Source organism: Myotis lucifugus, unplaced genomic scaffold (genome assembly GCF_000147115.1).
Source record: "Myotis lucifugus unplaced genomic scaffold, Myoluc2.0 scaffold_12, whole genome shotgun sequence".
In the NCBI taxonomy this organism is placed as follows: Eukaryota; Metazoa; Chordata; class Mammalia; order Chiroptera; family Vespertilionidae; genus Myotis; species Myotis lucifugus.
Genome location: NW_005871060.1, coordinates 4130249 through 4145674, shown reverse-complemented (window position 1 = coordinate 4145674; position 15426 = coordinate 4130249).

The window sequence follows — 15426 nt, the reverse complement described above, 5'->3', positions numbered from 1 at the left end:
GGTATTACAGCATAAGAAGAAAGGTAGAAAAACATGACTGGAATAACGCTGATGTCATTTACAACATTTTTGTACTTGTCAACATTGGTCTTTACTCTTTTTTTCCTAGCTTAAGAGAGATGTAATGATGTAATTGTAGATTAAACTCTTTTAGTGCTTTATAAATATAAATATAAATATAAATATAAATATAAATATAAATACACACACACACATATATATATACATATATATTTTTTTAATTGATTTCAGAGAGGAAGGGAAAGGAAGAAAGAAACAGATACATCAACAATGAGAGAGAATCACTGATTGGCTACCTCCTGCACACCCCTCTTCAAGCCTGCAACCTGGGCATGTGCTCTTATCTGGAATCAAAACATGACCTCCTCGTTCACAGGTCAATGCTCAACCAAGGAGCCACGCAGGCAGGGATCAGTGCTTTTTTTACATGTTAATATGACTGAACTAGTTAGTTCTTAAAATAGAAAAGAAATTTTATTATTTACCTTGTAAGTTTGTTACTGAAGCAGTATATTTTGACACTGACATTTTGACCATTCAGAATATTTTATATACTACTAGAGGCCCAGTGCATGAATTCGTGCACCAGTGGGGTCCCTCGGCCCGGTCTGGGGGATCGGGCCGAAACCAGCTCTCCAACATCCCCCGAGGAGTCCCGGATTGCGAGAGGGTGCAGGCCAGGCTGAGGGACCCCACCAGTGCATGATCGGGGCCGGGGAGGGATGTGGGAGGTTGGCCAGCCCATCACGCTCAGTCCCATTCAGCTGGACACCAGCAGCAAGCTCATCTACCGGTTGGAGCATCTGCTCCCTGGTGGTCAGTGCACATCATAGTGACTGGTTGACCAGTTGACTGTCTGCCCCCTGGTGGTCAGTGCACATCATAGCAAGCGGTTGAGCGGCCTTAGCATATAAAATTAGCATATTACGCTTTGGTTGAATGGCCGACAGGTTGACTGGACACTTAGCATATTAGGCTTTTATTATATAGAACTATTTATTCTTTGTATTAGCCATAGCATGAACAGTTATTATATTATATAGGAACTGACCTAGCCCTAGCCAGTTTTTCTCAGTGGTTAAAGCCTCAGCCCATGGACTAAAGGGTCCCGGGTTCAATTCTGGTCAAGGGCACGTACCTCGATTGCAGGCTGGATCCCCAGCCTGGTCAGGGCACATGCAGGAGACAACTAATCGATGTATCTCTCCCAGATCAATGTTTCTCTGTCTCTCTCTCTCCCCCTCCCTCTAAAATCAGTGGAAAAAATATCCTCAGGTGAGGATAAACAAAAAATAACAACAACAAAAAATAAAAAAGAAAGAAAGAGAAAGAGAGAGAGAGAAAAAAGAAACTGACCTAACTGTGTGGAAAAATTAGATTGGCCAAATGTGAGACCATCCAGTACAAAGAAGGTATCCCGAATGATCAAAAGGTATTGCTCATAATTTTCTCACAGATTTTCTAAGAAAGAAACACAAATTATCAGTATTCTTTTCAAATTCAAAATGAATGTTACTGTTATGAATTATATCAAATAAAAATGATTTCACCTAAAACTGCTCATAGTAAAATTAGTGATACACATTTTTTTTAAAAAAAAAATCACCTGCCGAAACCGGTTTGGCTCAGTGGATAGAGCGTCGGCCTGCGGACTGAAAGGTCCCAGGTTCGATTCCGGTCAAGGGCATGTACCTTGGTTGCGGGCACATCCCCAGTAGGAGATGTACAGGAGGCAGCTGATTGGTGTTTCTCTCTCATCGATGTTTCTGACTCTCTATCTCTCTCCCTTTCTCTCTGTAAAAAATCAATAAAAAAAAAATACTTTAAAATCTTAAAAAAAAAATCACCTCTCTTTTTCTATCAAGAAAAACTTAAGTATAAACCCAGAACAGCTCAGAAATAATGAACTAAAAAACAAAACTTTCAACTGATAAAAGAAAATTTTTTACTAAGTAAAAATTGAAAAACAGCCCTGGCTGGTTTGGCTCAGTGGATAGGTAGAGCGTTGGCCTACAGACTGAAGGGCCCCAGGTTCAATGACAGTCAAGAACACATGCCTGGGTACGGGCTCAATTCCCAGTGTGGGGCAGCCAATCAATAATTCCCTCTCGTCATTGATGTTTCTATCTCTCTCTCCCTCTCCCTTCCTCTCTCTTTGAAATCAATAAAAAAAAAAAATTTTTTTAAATTGAAGAACAAAATCTTTTGATAAAATTTAGTTATGTAAAATTAAAGCTGGGAAATTTGATTTGGTAGAAATTATGGTCATAAAAAGAAATTATAGTGGTAGATTTTTAAAATATATATTTTTATTGATTTCAGAGAGGATGGACAAGGAAGAGATAGAAACATCAATGATGAAAGGGACTCATTAACTGGCTGCCTCCTGCATGCCCCCTACTTGGGATTGAGCCCGCAACCCAGGCATGTGCCCTTGACCAGAATTGAACCCAGGACCCTTCAGTCTGCAGGCTGACGCTCTATCCACTGAGCCAAACCAGCTAGGGCTATAGTGGCAGACTTTCAATGGTAAAATTAAATATGGGTAAAATGGGACCAAATCTTCAAAACAAAGAATTGACTCTGATTAATTTCAGAGAAGTAAAAAGAAAATGAAAAATATTGGAAATGGATTTACTGCTCTCCATATAAAATTAAACAGACGTAAATTTACATTACATTTAGCTATATAAAAGATTTGATAATTCATCAATGTATCATTCTATTGAAATATGTTTAATAAAAAACTTGTAATGAAAAATTTCCTAATCTTAAAACCATTAGTATTAAAAGCACTCTTAATTTCATATTAGATGTGTGTGTGTGTGTGTGTGTAGGTTGAATGGGTTAGAAAATATAATCTTTATTTGTTAATGCTTTTCTTTTTATTTTCTGATAACAATTTAGTGAAATAAGTTCAAAAATTTATTTCCTACTATAATTTAGGTAGATGTACAGGGGGGGAAACTACTTTTTATTTGTTATTTGTTTTCTTCTCACACTAGACCTTTTATTCATTGGAAATATGGCATTCTAGTCCATTCTGACATTATGGGATTCTGTGACTTAGTTTTTTCAAAGCAAGATTTTATTCATGGCTATAAAATAAATCATCATATTGCTGTACCATAACACATTTGCTATCCCACTGATGCATAATTAGGCTTGGCCAATTTACTACCAATAAAATAACATTGTGGGATAGAACACGAGTTTTTTTTTTAACCTAAAACTATTACTCAGTGGGAGGGAAAATTATTACATATCCAATGCTTTAGCTACCTCACTAATCTAATTGTCTACTTGGATTCTTTATACAGCAAAAAGAATATTTGGATGAGTTGATAACAAGAGTCTTAAGCAAGTAAGATAATCATGACTGTGACATCTCATTACCTTTGTTGTATTGTACTGATTAGAAGCAACTAAGTGCCCCATACACTCAAGGGTAGGCGTGAAGGGTCATCACCTCAGAGTTTGTCTGCCATAGCTAGAAAGTAAGTTAACTAGAAAGATAATACTCTAAGAAAGAATGATAAATTTAAAGTAAAAAATCAAGTGGCTGGAATAAGTTCAAACATAACAATAATCACAGTGTGAATTATCTGACAAAATACAGAATGGGGAAAATAGAGACAAATGTGGGATATGCCATTCATAAGAGATATACCCTAAAAAATGATATGCGAAGGTTAAAAATATTGGCATCAGAAAATATACAGCATTACAATACTAACAATACTGGTAACAGAGAAAACTGAATTTAAGGTAAAAAGAAATAAAAGAGATAATGTGGAATAATTTATACTAATATTCCATGTTATACTAATACTCGATCCCTGGTGTGGGGCATGCAGGGGGCAGCCGATCGGTGATAGATAAATAGATTTTTCTCAGAAAAATCAATAAATCAAATTTAAAAAATAAAGCCATTGATGATTTGAATAATACAATAAACAAGCTTGATTAAAAGAAATAGTTATAAAAATGATTTCATTTTAAGCCACAAAGAAATTTTTACACATTTTGAAAAACAGAAACCAGGCTTAGTCACTGACCGCAATGCAATAAAATTAAAAAAAAAATAATAGCCATAACATGAATACTGTATTAAATTTACATATAAGACTTTAAGCTGAATTCTAACTTCATAAATCTTAATATATGTTGATGAAAGCCTCTGTAAGGACAGAGAACTCGTCCAATGTCTTCCCTGTTAGTCAGGATTCAAACTTGTCTGTCTCAAAAGCCTGTGTTCTTTTATGTAGGCAACACTGCAATGTTGTGTTCAGGTGTTTTTTTCCTAGCTTGGACTCCTGTAGAAAAGTTTAACAAAACCATTTATATATGTTTATAACAATTAAATATTCCAAACCAGTAAGAATTAATGTATGCCAAGTCAATCTTGGTGAATTACTGAATATAGGGGTGGTCTTGAGATCCCCTGAAACATATGAATATACAACATTTCACTTATCCATTTATTAGTTGATAGACATCTAGATTATATTCACCTTTTGGTTATTATAATTAACTAGAAGCCCGTTGCACAAAGATTCGAGCAATAGGCCTTCCTTCCCCTGGCTGCTGGCATCGGTTTTCCTCCGGCACCCGGGACCCAGGCCTTTGGTCCGGCTGCAGCATGCAAATTAACCGCCATCTTTGTTGGGTTAATTTGCATAGTCACTCTGATTGGCTGGTGGGTGTAGTGGAGTGACACCAATCTGCATGTTTCTCTTTTATTAGTGTAGATATTGCTCTGAGCATTCAGGGACAAGTTTGGGTATAGACTTACGTTTTACTTTTTCTTGGTTATTATCTATATATATAAAATGCTAATATGCTAAGTGTCCCTCCAACCATCTGATCAGTTGCATGACATGCACTGTCCACCAGGGGGCAGACGCTCAATGCAGGAGCTGCTGTGATGTGCACTGGCCATTTACAAAGAAGTGGCACCATGGATCTGGCTCCAACAAAGCAACACTCACTTGGCTTCCCCCAAGTGGGAAACAGGCCCTGCCACCACCCCGGAGCAACAGCCCACAAATCGCAGCCGACACTGCTGAGACCCCATGGTGCAAAATGCAGCCCACAGCACAGCACAGTCCACAAACGGTGGCTATGGGCGCCGGGTAATGATGTCATGTAGCAATGCCAGGCTTCCTTTCACTAGCGACTAGCCTCCTTAGAGTTCCTTCAGCCCAGGAACACGACTTGCTTTATAGCCAGGTGCAAACATTTCACACTTTAACCAAATGTCTGTGAAGCGTTTTCCCATGCCTCATCTCATTTGACCCTCACAGAAGTCCTGGAGTAGGTAGATAGGAGACTCAGTGGAATCCTATTTTCTTTTCATTAGCCAGAAAATGGAGATTTAGAAAGGTTTGAAACTTGACCAGATTGAAAAGAAGTAAGAAATGGTGGGCTTTGAAAATGATTTCAGGTTTTCTCACTGTGCAGAATATAGTCAAACACTGCTGCAGTTAAATATTTCACCCTTTGTTCTCCCTTCATGATCTACAATAATAATCTGCTTCATGTTGATATTTACTGCTGTGTTGCTGACAATTACCTGAAAGAGAAGTTGGGGTGCTTCACTGGGCTGGACAAAGTTTAGCTAAATCAGAAAGCAGGTCTAATTAAGCAAGTTTATTCTATATATATACTAGGAGCCCAGCGCGCAATTCAAAATCACGTGGCGCTTCCCACCCTCAAGTCACCGGTCTGGTCCTGCCTCGCTGCCCAGGCCCCCCAGCAGCCGCAGCCGCTGCCAGTCTGGCCCTGCCTCCCTCTCTGGCCCTTGAAGCAGCCCTGGCCGCTACTGATCAGGCCCTCCCCCAGCGCAGGTGTGTGGAGGCCCCTGCCACTGCGCGCGCAACCTCCTCCTGTCCGGTCAACCCGTTGCGGCATCCTGGTTAATTAGTATATTTCTCTCTCTCTCTCTCTCTCTCTATATATATATATATATATATATATAGAGAGAGAGAGAGAGAGAGATATAGATATATATAGATAGATAAAAGGCTAGGTTGACTCGCACATGGGCGATACATATAAAGCTCTCGCTGGCACCAATCGCATGCATGTGTTTCAATCTGTCATTGTCCATCATGAATCTGGTGGACACTGCTATTATAGAGAAAGGGTGAATAGCAATATTAAAATATTTCGTCTAATTAATTTCCTTTCAATGTGCATGAATCCGTGCACCGGGCCACTAGTCTATATAATAAAAGTCTAAGCAACTGTTATGGCAGAACAACCAGAATGACTGGTTGCTATGATGCACACTGACCACCAGGGGGCAGATGCTAATGCAGGAGCTGCCCCCTGGTAGTCAGTGCGCTCCCACAGGGGGAGCACCACTCAGCCAGAAGCCAAGCTCACAGCTGGCGAGCGCAGAGGCGACAGCGGCACTAAGGAGCAGTGAGCTGAGCGGTAAGGAACAGCAAGCAGGTAGGTGGTAAGGAGCAAGGGGTCCCAGACTGTGAGAGGGCACAGGCCAGGTTGAGGGAGTCCCCCACCCCACAGTACACGAATTCCATGCACCGGGCCTCTAGTTATTTAATAAGATTGGTTTTTGACCCTGGGAGGGTGTCTTTGTTTTTCATGAGCCCCTTGGATCACAACTGATTCTATGCTAAGAGGTGACTCATGGTGGATGGGTAGATAGCTTCAGGATGGTGTCTGGCCATGTGCTTAGAGGTTTGGGGCTTTGAGCTATGTGATATTAGCCCAAACTTCTGGCATCTGAGGAGGGGAGGGAAGCTGCAAATTGAGTTCTTTCACTTGGCCAATGATTCAATCACGACTATATAATGAAACCCCAATAAGAACTTTGAACACTGAACCTCAGTGGGAGCTTCCTGATTGGTGAACACATCAACATGTTGAGGGTGACATGCCCTAAGGGCACAGAATGGTGGTATCTAAAGTTTATGTCTATTTTTGGAAAGTGGGAGTGGGTTAGAGTTAAAGAGGACTTTCTTTTTTTACTCCACATACTTCTGTTTATCTAGATTTTAAAAGTGAAGCTGTATGCACATATTACTTGTGCATTTTAATATTGCTTTAAACTGAAAATAAGAAGATAGTACAGCCCTGGCCTGTTTGGCTCAGTGGATAGAGCGTTGGCCTGCAGTACTTTAATATGCCTGCCACAGACCAAGATCTGATTTTCAGATTTTTAGGTACAGATTCTGCCACTGTATTAACACACAAGATGCCACTGCAAAAACCAAAATGCCACCCTGGCTGGGTGGCTTAGTTGGTTGGAGTGTCTGGCCATATACAAAAAAGGTTGCAGGTTTCATCCCTGGTTAAGGCGTGTAGGGGAGGTAGTCAATCAATGTTTCTCTCTCTCTCTAAAATAAAATAAAAAATATGTTCCCCAGGCGAGGATTATTAAAAAAAAACACAAAAAAAACAACCATACACCCAAATGCCAATTTATTAATGTATTTATGTATAATTTTATTTAGAGCAAGGCAGGGAGATAGAAACATCAATGATGAGAGAATCAACTGATCGGCTGCCTCCTGCACACCCTCTACTGAGGATCAAGCCTACAACTTGGGCATGTGCCCTGACTGGGAATCAAATCGTGACCTCCTACTGCATGGGTCGATGCTCAACCAATGACCCACATCAGCTGGGCTATGTACAATTTTAGGGACTGAGAAACATTTCCTTTCCAGTGACCTTAACATTTATGGCTACCATGAAGAATAACACCTTCCTCATATGAGGGTAACTATGAGGCTGAATTATTAATTAAATGGTGATTGATGCAGAATAGGTCCAAGAAAAAGTTGAATGTTAATATTGAGGGATGCAGGAAATGGTAAAGTCTGATTATTTCCAACCCTACAAAAAAGAAACTCTCTTTAAAAATAAAAATAGCCATATTTGCCCTAACCCGTTTGGCTCAGTGGATAGAGCATCGACCTGCGGACTGGAAGGTCCCAGGTTCAATTCCGGTCAAGGTCATGTACCTTGGTTTCGAGCACATCCCCAGTAGGGGGTGTTCAGGAGGCAGCTGATCGATGTTTCTCTCTCATCGATGTTTCTAACTCTCTATCCCTCTTCCTTCCTCTCTGTAAAAAAAAAAAAAAAAAAATCAATAAAATATATTTTTTAAAAAATAGCCATATTCACCAAGTTAGGAACTTTTTAGAATTTCAAACCAGAGGGTACTAGATAATGACTGTAGTGTTATTTTTTTAAAATATATTTTTATTGCCCTAACCGGTTTGGCTCAGTAGATAGAGGTCAGCCTGCGGACTCAAGGGTCCCAGGTTCTATTCCGATCAAGGGCATGTACCTTGGCTGTGGGCACATCCCCAGTAGGGGGCGTGCAGGAGGCAGCTGATCGATGTTTCTCTCTCATCGATGTTTCTAATTCTATCCCTCTCCCTTCCTCTCTGTAAAAAATCAATAAAATATATTTTTAAAAAATATTTTTTTATTGACTTCAGAGAGGAAGGGAGAGGGAGAGAGAGATAGAAACATCAATGATGAGAGAGAATCATTGGTAGGCTGTCACCTTCATGCCCCCCACTGGGGATCGAACCCACAACCCAGGCATCAAACCCAGGACCCTTCAGTCCGTAGGTGGATGCTCTATCCACTGAACAAGTATTGTATCACCTTTGAGAAATGTTGTAGCAATCTTTACAAATAGCTTTCCACATTTGATAAACTATGGTAAACACCACAGAATATTATGCAATGTACTTGTTCTGTTGGGGTCTTCAGGCGAGGGTAGGCTAATCTCCAGAAAGTAGATGGACCAGATTCCTATTGTTGCTATAACAAATTAGTAGAAATTTAATTAGTAGACTTAAAACAACACAAATTTATTATCTTACAGTTCTGGAGGTCTCATTAGGCTAACTTAAGGCGTCAGCAGGCCTGTGATCCTTCTGAAGGTTCTAAGGGAGAATTTATTTTCTTTTCTTTTTCTGCCTTTAGAGGCCACTCATTCCTTGGTGCACTCATTCCTTGGTGTGGGGCCCCTTCCTTCATCTTCAAAGCCAGTGGTTATCACCTTCAAATCTCTTTCTGACTCTGACCCTCCTGCCTCCCTCATACGAGGACCCTTGTGATGACACTGATAATCCAGGATAATTTTTCCATTTAAAAAACATTAATTTAATCACAACTGCACAATCCCTTTTGGCATGTAAGGTAATATAGTCAGTTTTGGGGGATTAGGATGTGGAATCTTTGCGCTCTATCCACTGAGCCAAACCGGTTTCGGCAGGAAAAGCTGTTTTTGCTGGCAAAGAAGACTAAGCAAACTTCTGGGGTTCTCACTTTTTGGATTTTATTGTCAGGAATCTTGACCCAGTGATCACATCAGGTAAGGATAATCACCTCGCTCACTCCCCCCAGGCAGGTAAGAAACTTTCTGGTTCCTTATTTAGACAGCGAAGTAGGAATTTACACAATGAGTTTATCATTTTCTTTCTCTAAGTTCTCTAGTGTAATCTGAAATAGCCACCCCACTCCACAGTCCTTGTACCCTTTATTCCCATTATGTTATCATATTGCAGCAATTTCTTGGTAGTCCACGGTGATAATTAATCATTTACCAGTGTATTCCATGGACTGCTAATACCATTATCACTTGCAATAGGGTCCTTTAAATCAAATGGGATCAGAGAGCCAATTCCCATCCTTAAAGTTCTGTTTCCTGGAAACTAGTTCCATTACCAATGACTAGTGAGGAAATCAAAGCCAGTGCAAGTATTCTGGAATAAAGAGATTTAATGCAGGGACTGAGGATTAAGCGGATGTATAGAAACTGGAGGCATAAAGGTCTGGGGGCTGCAGTAGATTTAGAGAACATTCACAATGATTGGCTTGAAGCACTAGAGCAGATGAAGAAGCCAGAACTCATGGGAAAATATAAGAAGCCAGAGCTTGTGGAGGAGTCAGAGAAGCTGCCATTTATGGTCACCTTGACCACAAAGCAGGAGTTCACACAGAAGTGTCAGAAGCCATTGTGTTTGGCTGTCACAATTGCAATGAGAGAGTTTGTGGTGAGATCTGAGAAGCTGGAAACTGCCACAATCTCCTGGGGGAAGAGAAGTGTGTGACATGGCCACGTCTTGAGAATAAAAACATTTTTTCTCTGCCTTCCCAATCTGTGAGTACCTCTCACTGGCAAAGTCTAACTCGGAACCAAAAAGGAAAGGGATTCTGGGAAATGTTCCTAGCTTCTTCTGTACAAAGCAAAGAGGGTACGAGTGGGTGGTTGTAATGCAAAGCTGACAACCAGCATTCAGCATAGTTAGGATACTTTTGATTTTGAGAGATAAATTGGCAAGTCAAGCCCTAGCCAGTGTGGCTCAGTTGGTTGAGGGTCATCCTGTGCACAGAAAGGTCATGGGTTTGATCCCGTCAGTGTGCGAGCTGGAGGCAACTGATTGACACTTCTCTCTCCCCTCCTCTGTTTCTAAAGTCAATAAAAACACATAAAAAATCAGCAACAACATACTGGCAAGTCAAACTGGTTTAACTAATAAAAGGAATTTACTGAGTCAACTAAGTGTCGAGGTAGGGAGCGCTGTGGGCAGAAATTGACTTGGTAGTTTAAGGAATGTGACCAGTACCTGGTATCCTGTCTGTCATGTCTTGGTAACTCCTCATTGCTGTTTGATTCCTAATTTCATAGGCATCTTTCTGTTGCAAAACGACCGCTGTTGAGTGGTTCCCTCAGCTACATGCTTCTCAGTTTGTGAATGATCAATCTGTAGAATATTTTTTCACTCAAATGTCAAAGAGAAGCTCTTCAATGTGATTGGCTGACTTAGGCCTAGTGCCCTTCTCGAAGATGTGACCAGGGGTGATGAATTAACTGATTAGTTGACTTGCTGTTCCCTATTCCCTGTGCCAGCCCAGACGGCTTCTCCCACGTTATCACTAAGAGAAGGGAAACTCGATGTTGGAGGACCCTAAATTGCAAATGTTTACTACAGCAGCCAAAACAGTAAGGGGAGGAATCAGTTAAAACACAATAAACCCCTCCAGCCAGTGTGCATGCAATGAAGGAAAAGCAGCTTGGGGAGTCGGGGGTGAACATCGCCCAGCTTGTGGTGTGGCCTCAGGCAAGTCCCTGTGCCACATTGGTCCCCAGCCATTGACTGCCCAGTGAAGGCCACTCCTTAAACCTCACTCAGTCTCCTTCATCCTGACTCCAAACCCGGGGCGGGTGGGTGCCTGCAGCGGTCCTCTTCTTTATGTTCCATAAACTGAGGCCAGCAGCCAAGCAATAGCCAAGCATGGCCCAGAGAGGGGGTGTCCTGGCCCTTCCTGTCAAGCTCTTCCCTGGGCACCCTCTGTACTTGGCTCCCGCTGGACACGGGTAGTTCCTGCTCCGTAAGGATGACAGGTGACTGGCTTGAGGTCACTCATCAAGGCAGTGCCGGAGCCAGGCCTCAGCCGGGCCCCCATGCCATGTGCTCACCCATAGAATGGAAGCGGATCCTCCCCCCACGTGTGCACAAGGGCTTTCACTTTGCACGGCCCTCGCTGCCCAAAAGGAAACCTCGGAGTGCCAGGGAGCAGGCAGAAGCACAGCCTGGTGGCACTGGTCCTCCCACCTGCCTGGTATGTGGGCACTAGAGTTCACCTAGGCACCTGCTCCTTGGAGGGGGTCACCAGGGCAGCTGAGGCGGGAAGGAAGCCGTGTGCACAGGAGGATGGATACCCGAGCCCTGCCACCCTCCCTGCCTGAGGCCCTGGGCTGGGAAGAAGGACAGAGGCCTTATAGGCGAAGGATTTGAAGAGCAGACGGAAGCCCCTGGCCCCACCTGAGAGCTGGGAATATCAGACAGCAGGGCCTGCGTGGGAGCCCGTGTGATCTAGCAGCTCACGTGAAAGACCTGCCAACGCCCTCCTTTATTCTGAGTCAGGAATTTTATGTTGAAATTTTCAATAGCACTAAAGGTGAATGTGAGACTTTGATCCAAAAAGAACTATTTCAGCCAGGCTGCTTTTGGTTTCCCATCACTGGTTTAACCATAAAGGAAAGTGGTTTAAACAATAAAGGAAACTTACCGGTTTACAAAACTGAGAAGTCCAGGGGTATTGGCAGCAGATGAACAATTTTACCAAATACCCAGTTTCTTCCTCCCTCCCCTCTGTGCTCTGCTCTGTCTACTTCACCCCAGGCTGCCGCCTCAGGAGCAAAGATGGCTGCCTGCAGCTTCCACTGAACCCCTCGTTCATAGCCAGCACCTTCTCGCCCTGTAGCATAGCTTGTTTCTCACATGCCTCCAGCAAATAAACTCTCATTTTTATTGATCAGAAAAAAATAAAATAAAATAAATAAACTCCTCCTATGACCAGAAGGACTATTTGATTATGTTTCACCTTTTTAAAGTGTGACTTTTGAGCAACTATATTGAGAACTCTCAGTCCTGATGTAAGGAAGTGATTATTCTCAGTCTGTATGGGATAAAGAATATCAACTCAGAGCCACTGCAACAAAGGACAAAGCTCCAAATAGCCTCAGGACAGGAGACACATTAACTTTTTTTTTGAGGCTTTCAATATTTGTCTGTTGTACCTTAATCTGGAAACCCCACATTTTCTGTATAATTATTTTAAATAATTATTCCCTTGAACTCTAGCTCCTACAAATTAAGTAAGACAATTATAAAATAATAGCTAAAAAAAAAAAAGCTTAAATGTACATTATGACACAAAACCTGATACTATTTGGCTTCAGCCTTGGTCCCTGGAAAAAGAAAGACATCTATAGTATCTAACATGCTGGAACTCAGTTCAAGTCAAAGTATTGTACTTATTGCAAAACCTGAGGCAGGATTATGAAGCGGCTTTGGACAAACCCTAGCTGCAACAGCCCACAAATTTCATCCCAGAGCTTCAAAAAGGGTGAGAAAAAGAACTGGAAAAAATTCTGAATTTAATGAAAATGACATTATTCTTTATTGGAAATATTGGCAATAATATTAACTCAAAACAGTCACATGACTACGTTTAAATAATACCCTATTTGTAGATTTGCTTTTTGTCAGAAGCAATCAACCATGAGAAGCTTCATGACAGTGGCCTTTAACTCATCTCCCTGATACCCCCCACTCAGTCCACCATCCATAATGATCTGGATTCTTCTGGACAGTTAAGGTTTGTCAAGTCATGCCTTTCCCCTTCTCAAAACCCTCACATAGTTTCTCATTGCATTTATAATATAAGCAAAGTGCTACCTGCAGCTTACAAGGCCCTGGCTGACCTCATTCCTGGATACCTCTCAGGTATGATCTGTATGCTTTCTTCTCTTCACTGCATTCATTCAAAGTGCCATGTACCCTCCAGCCTTTACATTGTAGTCTTCCCTAAACTATGCGTATGGCTTTCTCTATCACTTTCTTCAGGGCTCTACTCAAAAAGTTACCTCCTTATAGTCTTCTCTGACCACCCTATCTAAAATAGTACATAATCTGTCTGTAGCACCTTACTATTGTCCTTCCTATTACTACCTAAAATTATATAAGACATCTACTTAATTTTGTCTGTTGTTTGCCTCTCCCACGGAATCAAAGCTGAGATCAAGACTTTTCTGTTTTGGACACATATTCCAAGCATCAGAAATGTACATGTGCTGTGTTCCATGGTTGAATGTGAACAAATCTAATTAGAAATAACCCCACTATTTATGTTCTAAGATACACTTAGAATAAAGATGATACCTTTTGGAGGTAGGAACTGATTGATTGGATGCATGGAGTGGTATCAAGGACTCCATGATTTTTGCCAGGAACACATGGGTGGGTGGAGGTTTCATTTACTGCAGAGGAAGACAAGATGCTGATTTGTTGGGAAGGTGTTCTGTTTTGGACATCTAAAGCTTGAGATGCCTGTGGGACATCAAGTGGAGGTGTTAAGTATGCGTGGGATATGTAGGTTTAGAGCAGTGGTTCTCAACCTTCCTAATGCCGCGACCCTTTAATCAGTTCCTCATGTTGTGGTGACCCTCAATTTCATTGTTACAAATTGAACATAATTAAAGCATAGTGATTAATCACAAAAACAGTATGTAATTATATGTGTTTTCCGATGGTCTTAGGCGACCCCTGTGAAAGGGTCGTTCGACCCCCAAAGGGGTCGCGACCCACATGTTGAGAACCGCTGGTTTAGAGTAAGATAATTACATTTCCTTATTGTCTGAATTATTTTGTTGTAGTTTTTTAATCCTTACCCAAGGATATTTTCCCATTGATTTTAGAGAGAGTGGGAGAGAGAGGGAAAGACAGAAACATCAGATGTGAAACACATCAACTGGATGCCTCCTGCATGCATCCTGACCAGGGCCCAGGCCAGGGAGGAGCCTGCAACTGAGGTATGTGCCCTTGACCAGAACCGAAACCGCGACTCTTTGGTCTTGCAGGCTGACACTCTATCCACTGAGTCAAACCGGCTAGGGCTGTTTGTTGGAGCTAGGTTTCTTCTAATTGAATTGAAAGGACTGTATTGACATCTCTGGTTAAGCAGAACTCAGACTCTAGGACAGACTTTGGAGCTAGGTTTCTTCTAATTGAATTGAAAGGACTGTATTGACATCTCTGGTTAAGCAGAACTCAGACTCTAGGACAGACTTGCTGAAGTAAAATCTGGCAATTCACAATGATGGGGCCTCTATTTTGTCTAGTTAAGTGAGAGCTTCCTGACAACCAGTCATGATGTTTGGGCAATTGGTCACTTCACCTAAAACCGCAAGCTAATTCTTTTTTTTTTTTTTAAATATATTTTATTGATTTTTTTACAGAGAGGAAGGGAGAAGGATAGAGAGTTAGGAACATTGATGAGAGAGAAACATCGATCAACTGCTTCCTGCACACCCCCAACCGGGGATGTGCCCACAACCAAGGTACATGCCCTTGACCGGAATCGAACCAGGGACCCTTCAGTCCGCAGGCCGATGCTCTATCCACTGAGCCAAACCGGTTAGGGCCGCAAGCTAATTCTTCAACAAAATGCTTAAATCCTACTGAGAGTGTTCTGCAGGTGAGCAAATGACTATTTAGTATAGTTGTAGAAGAGGCTCAAATATGTGCACCTTGTATAGGAAATGCGTTCTTCCAGCTGTTTCTTTGGAACACTGTTTATTCTAGGTTGCCACTTTTAAAAATTCGAGCTTCGGATACGCTTGCTCTGTTTGTACAGTGTATTTAACAGATTAAAAATGTGACTCCTTGACTTAGATGTATACATCTTGTCCTGGGTAAAAGCGATTCGTTTCAATCTTAAATGAATTTTTTCTTTTTGCCCCTTATAAGTACTCTAGTTTTTTTCTGCAGTTATTGCTTCACAAAAGCTGAATTCAATGAGGATCCAGTATTTCAGTGTGTTATCTGAAACACATCTGAACCT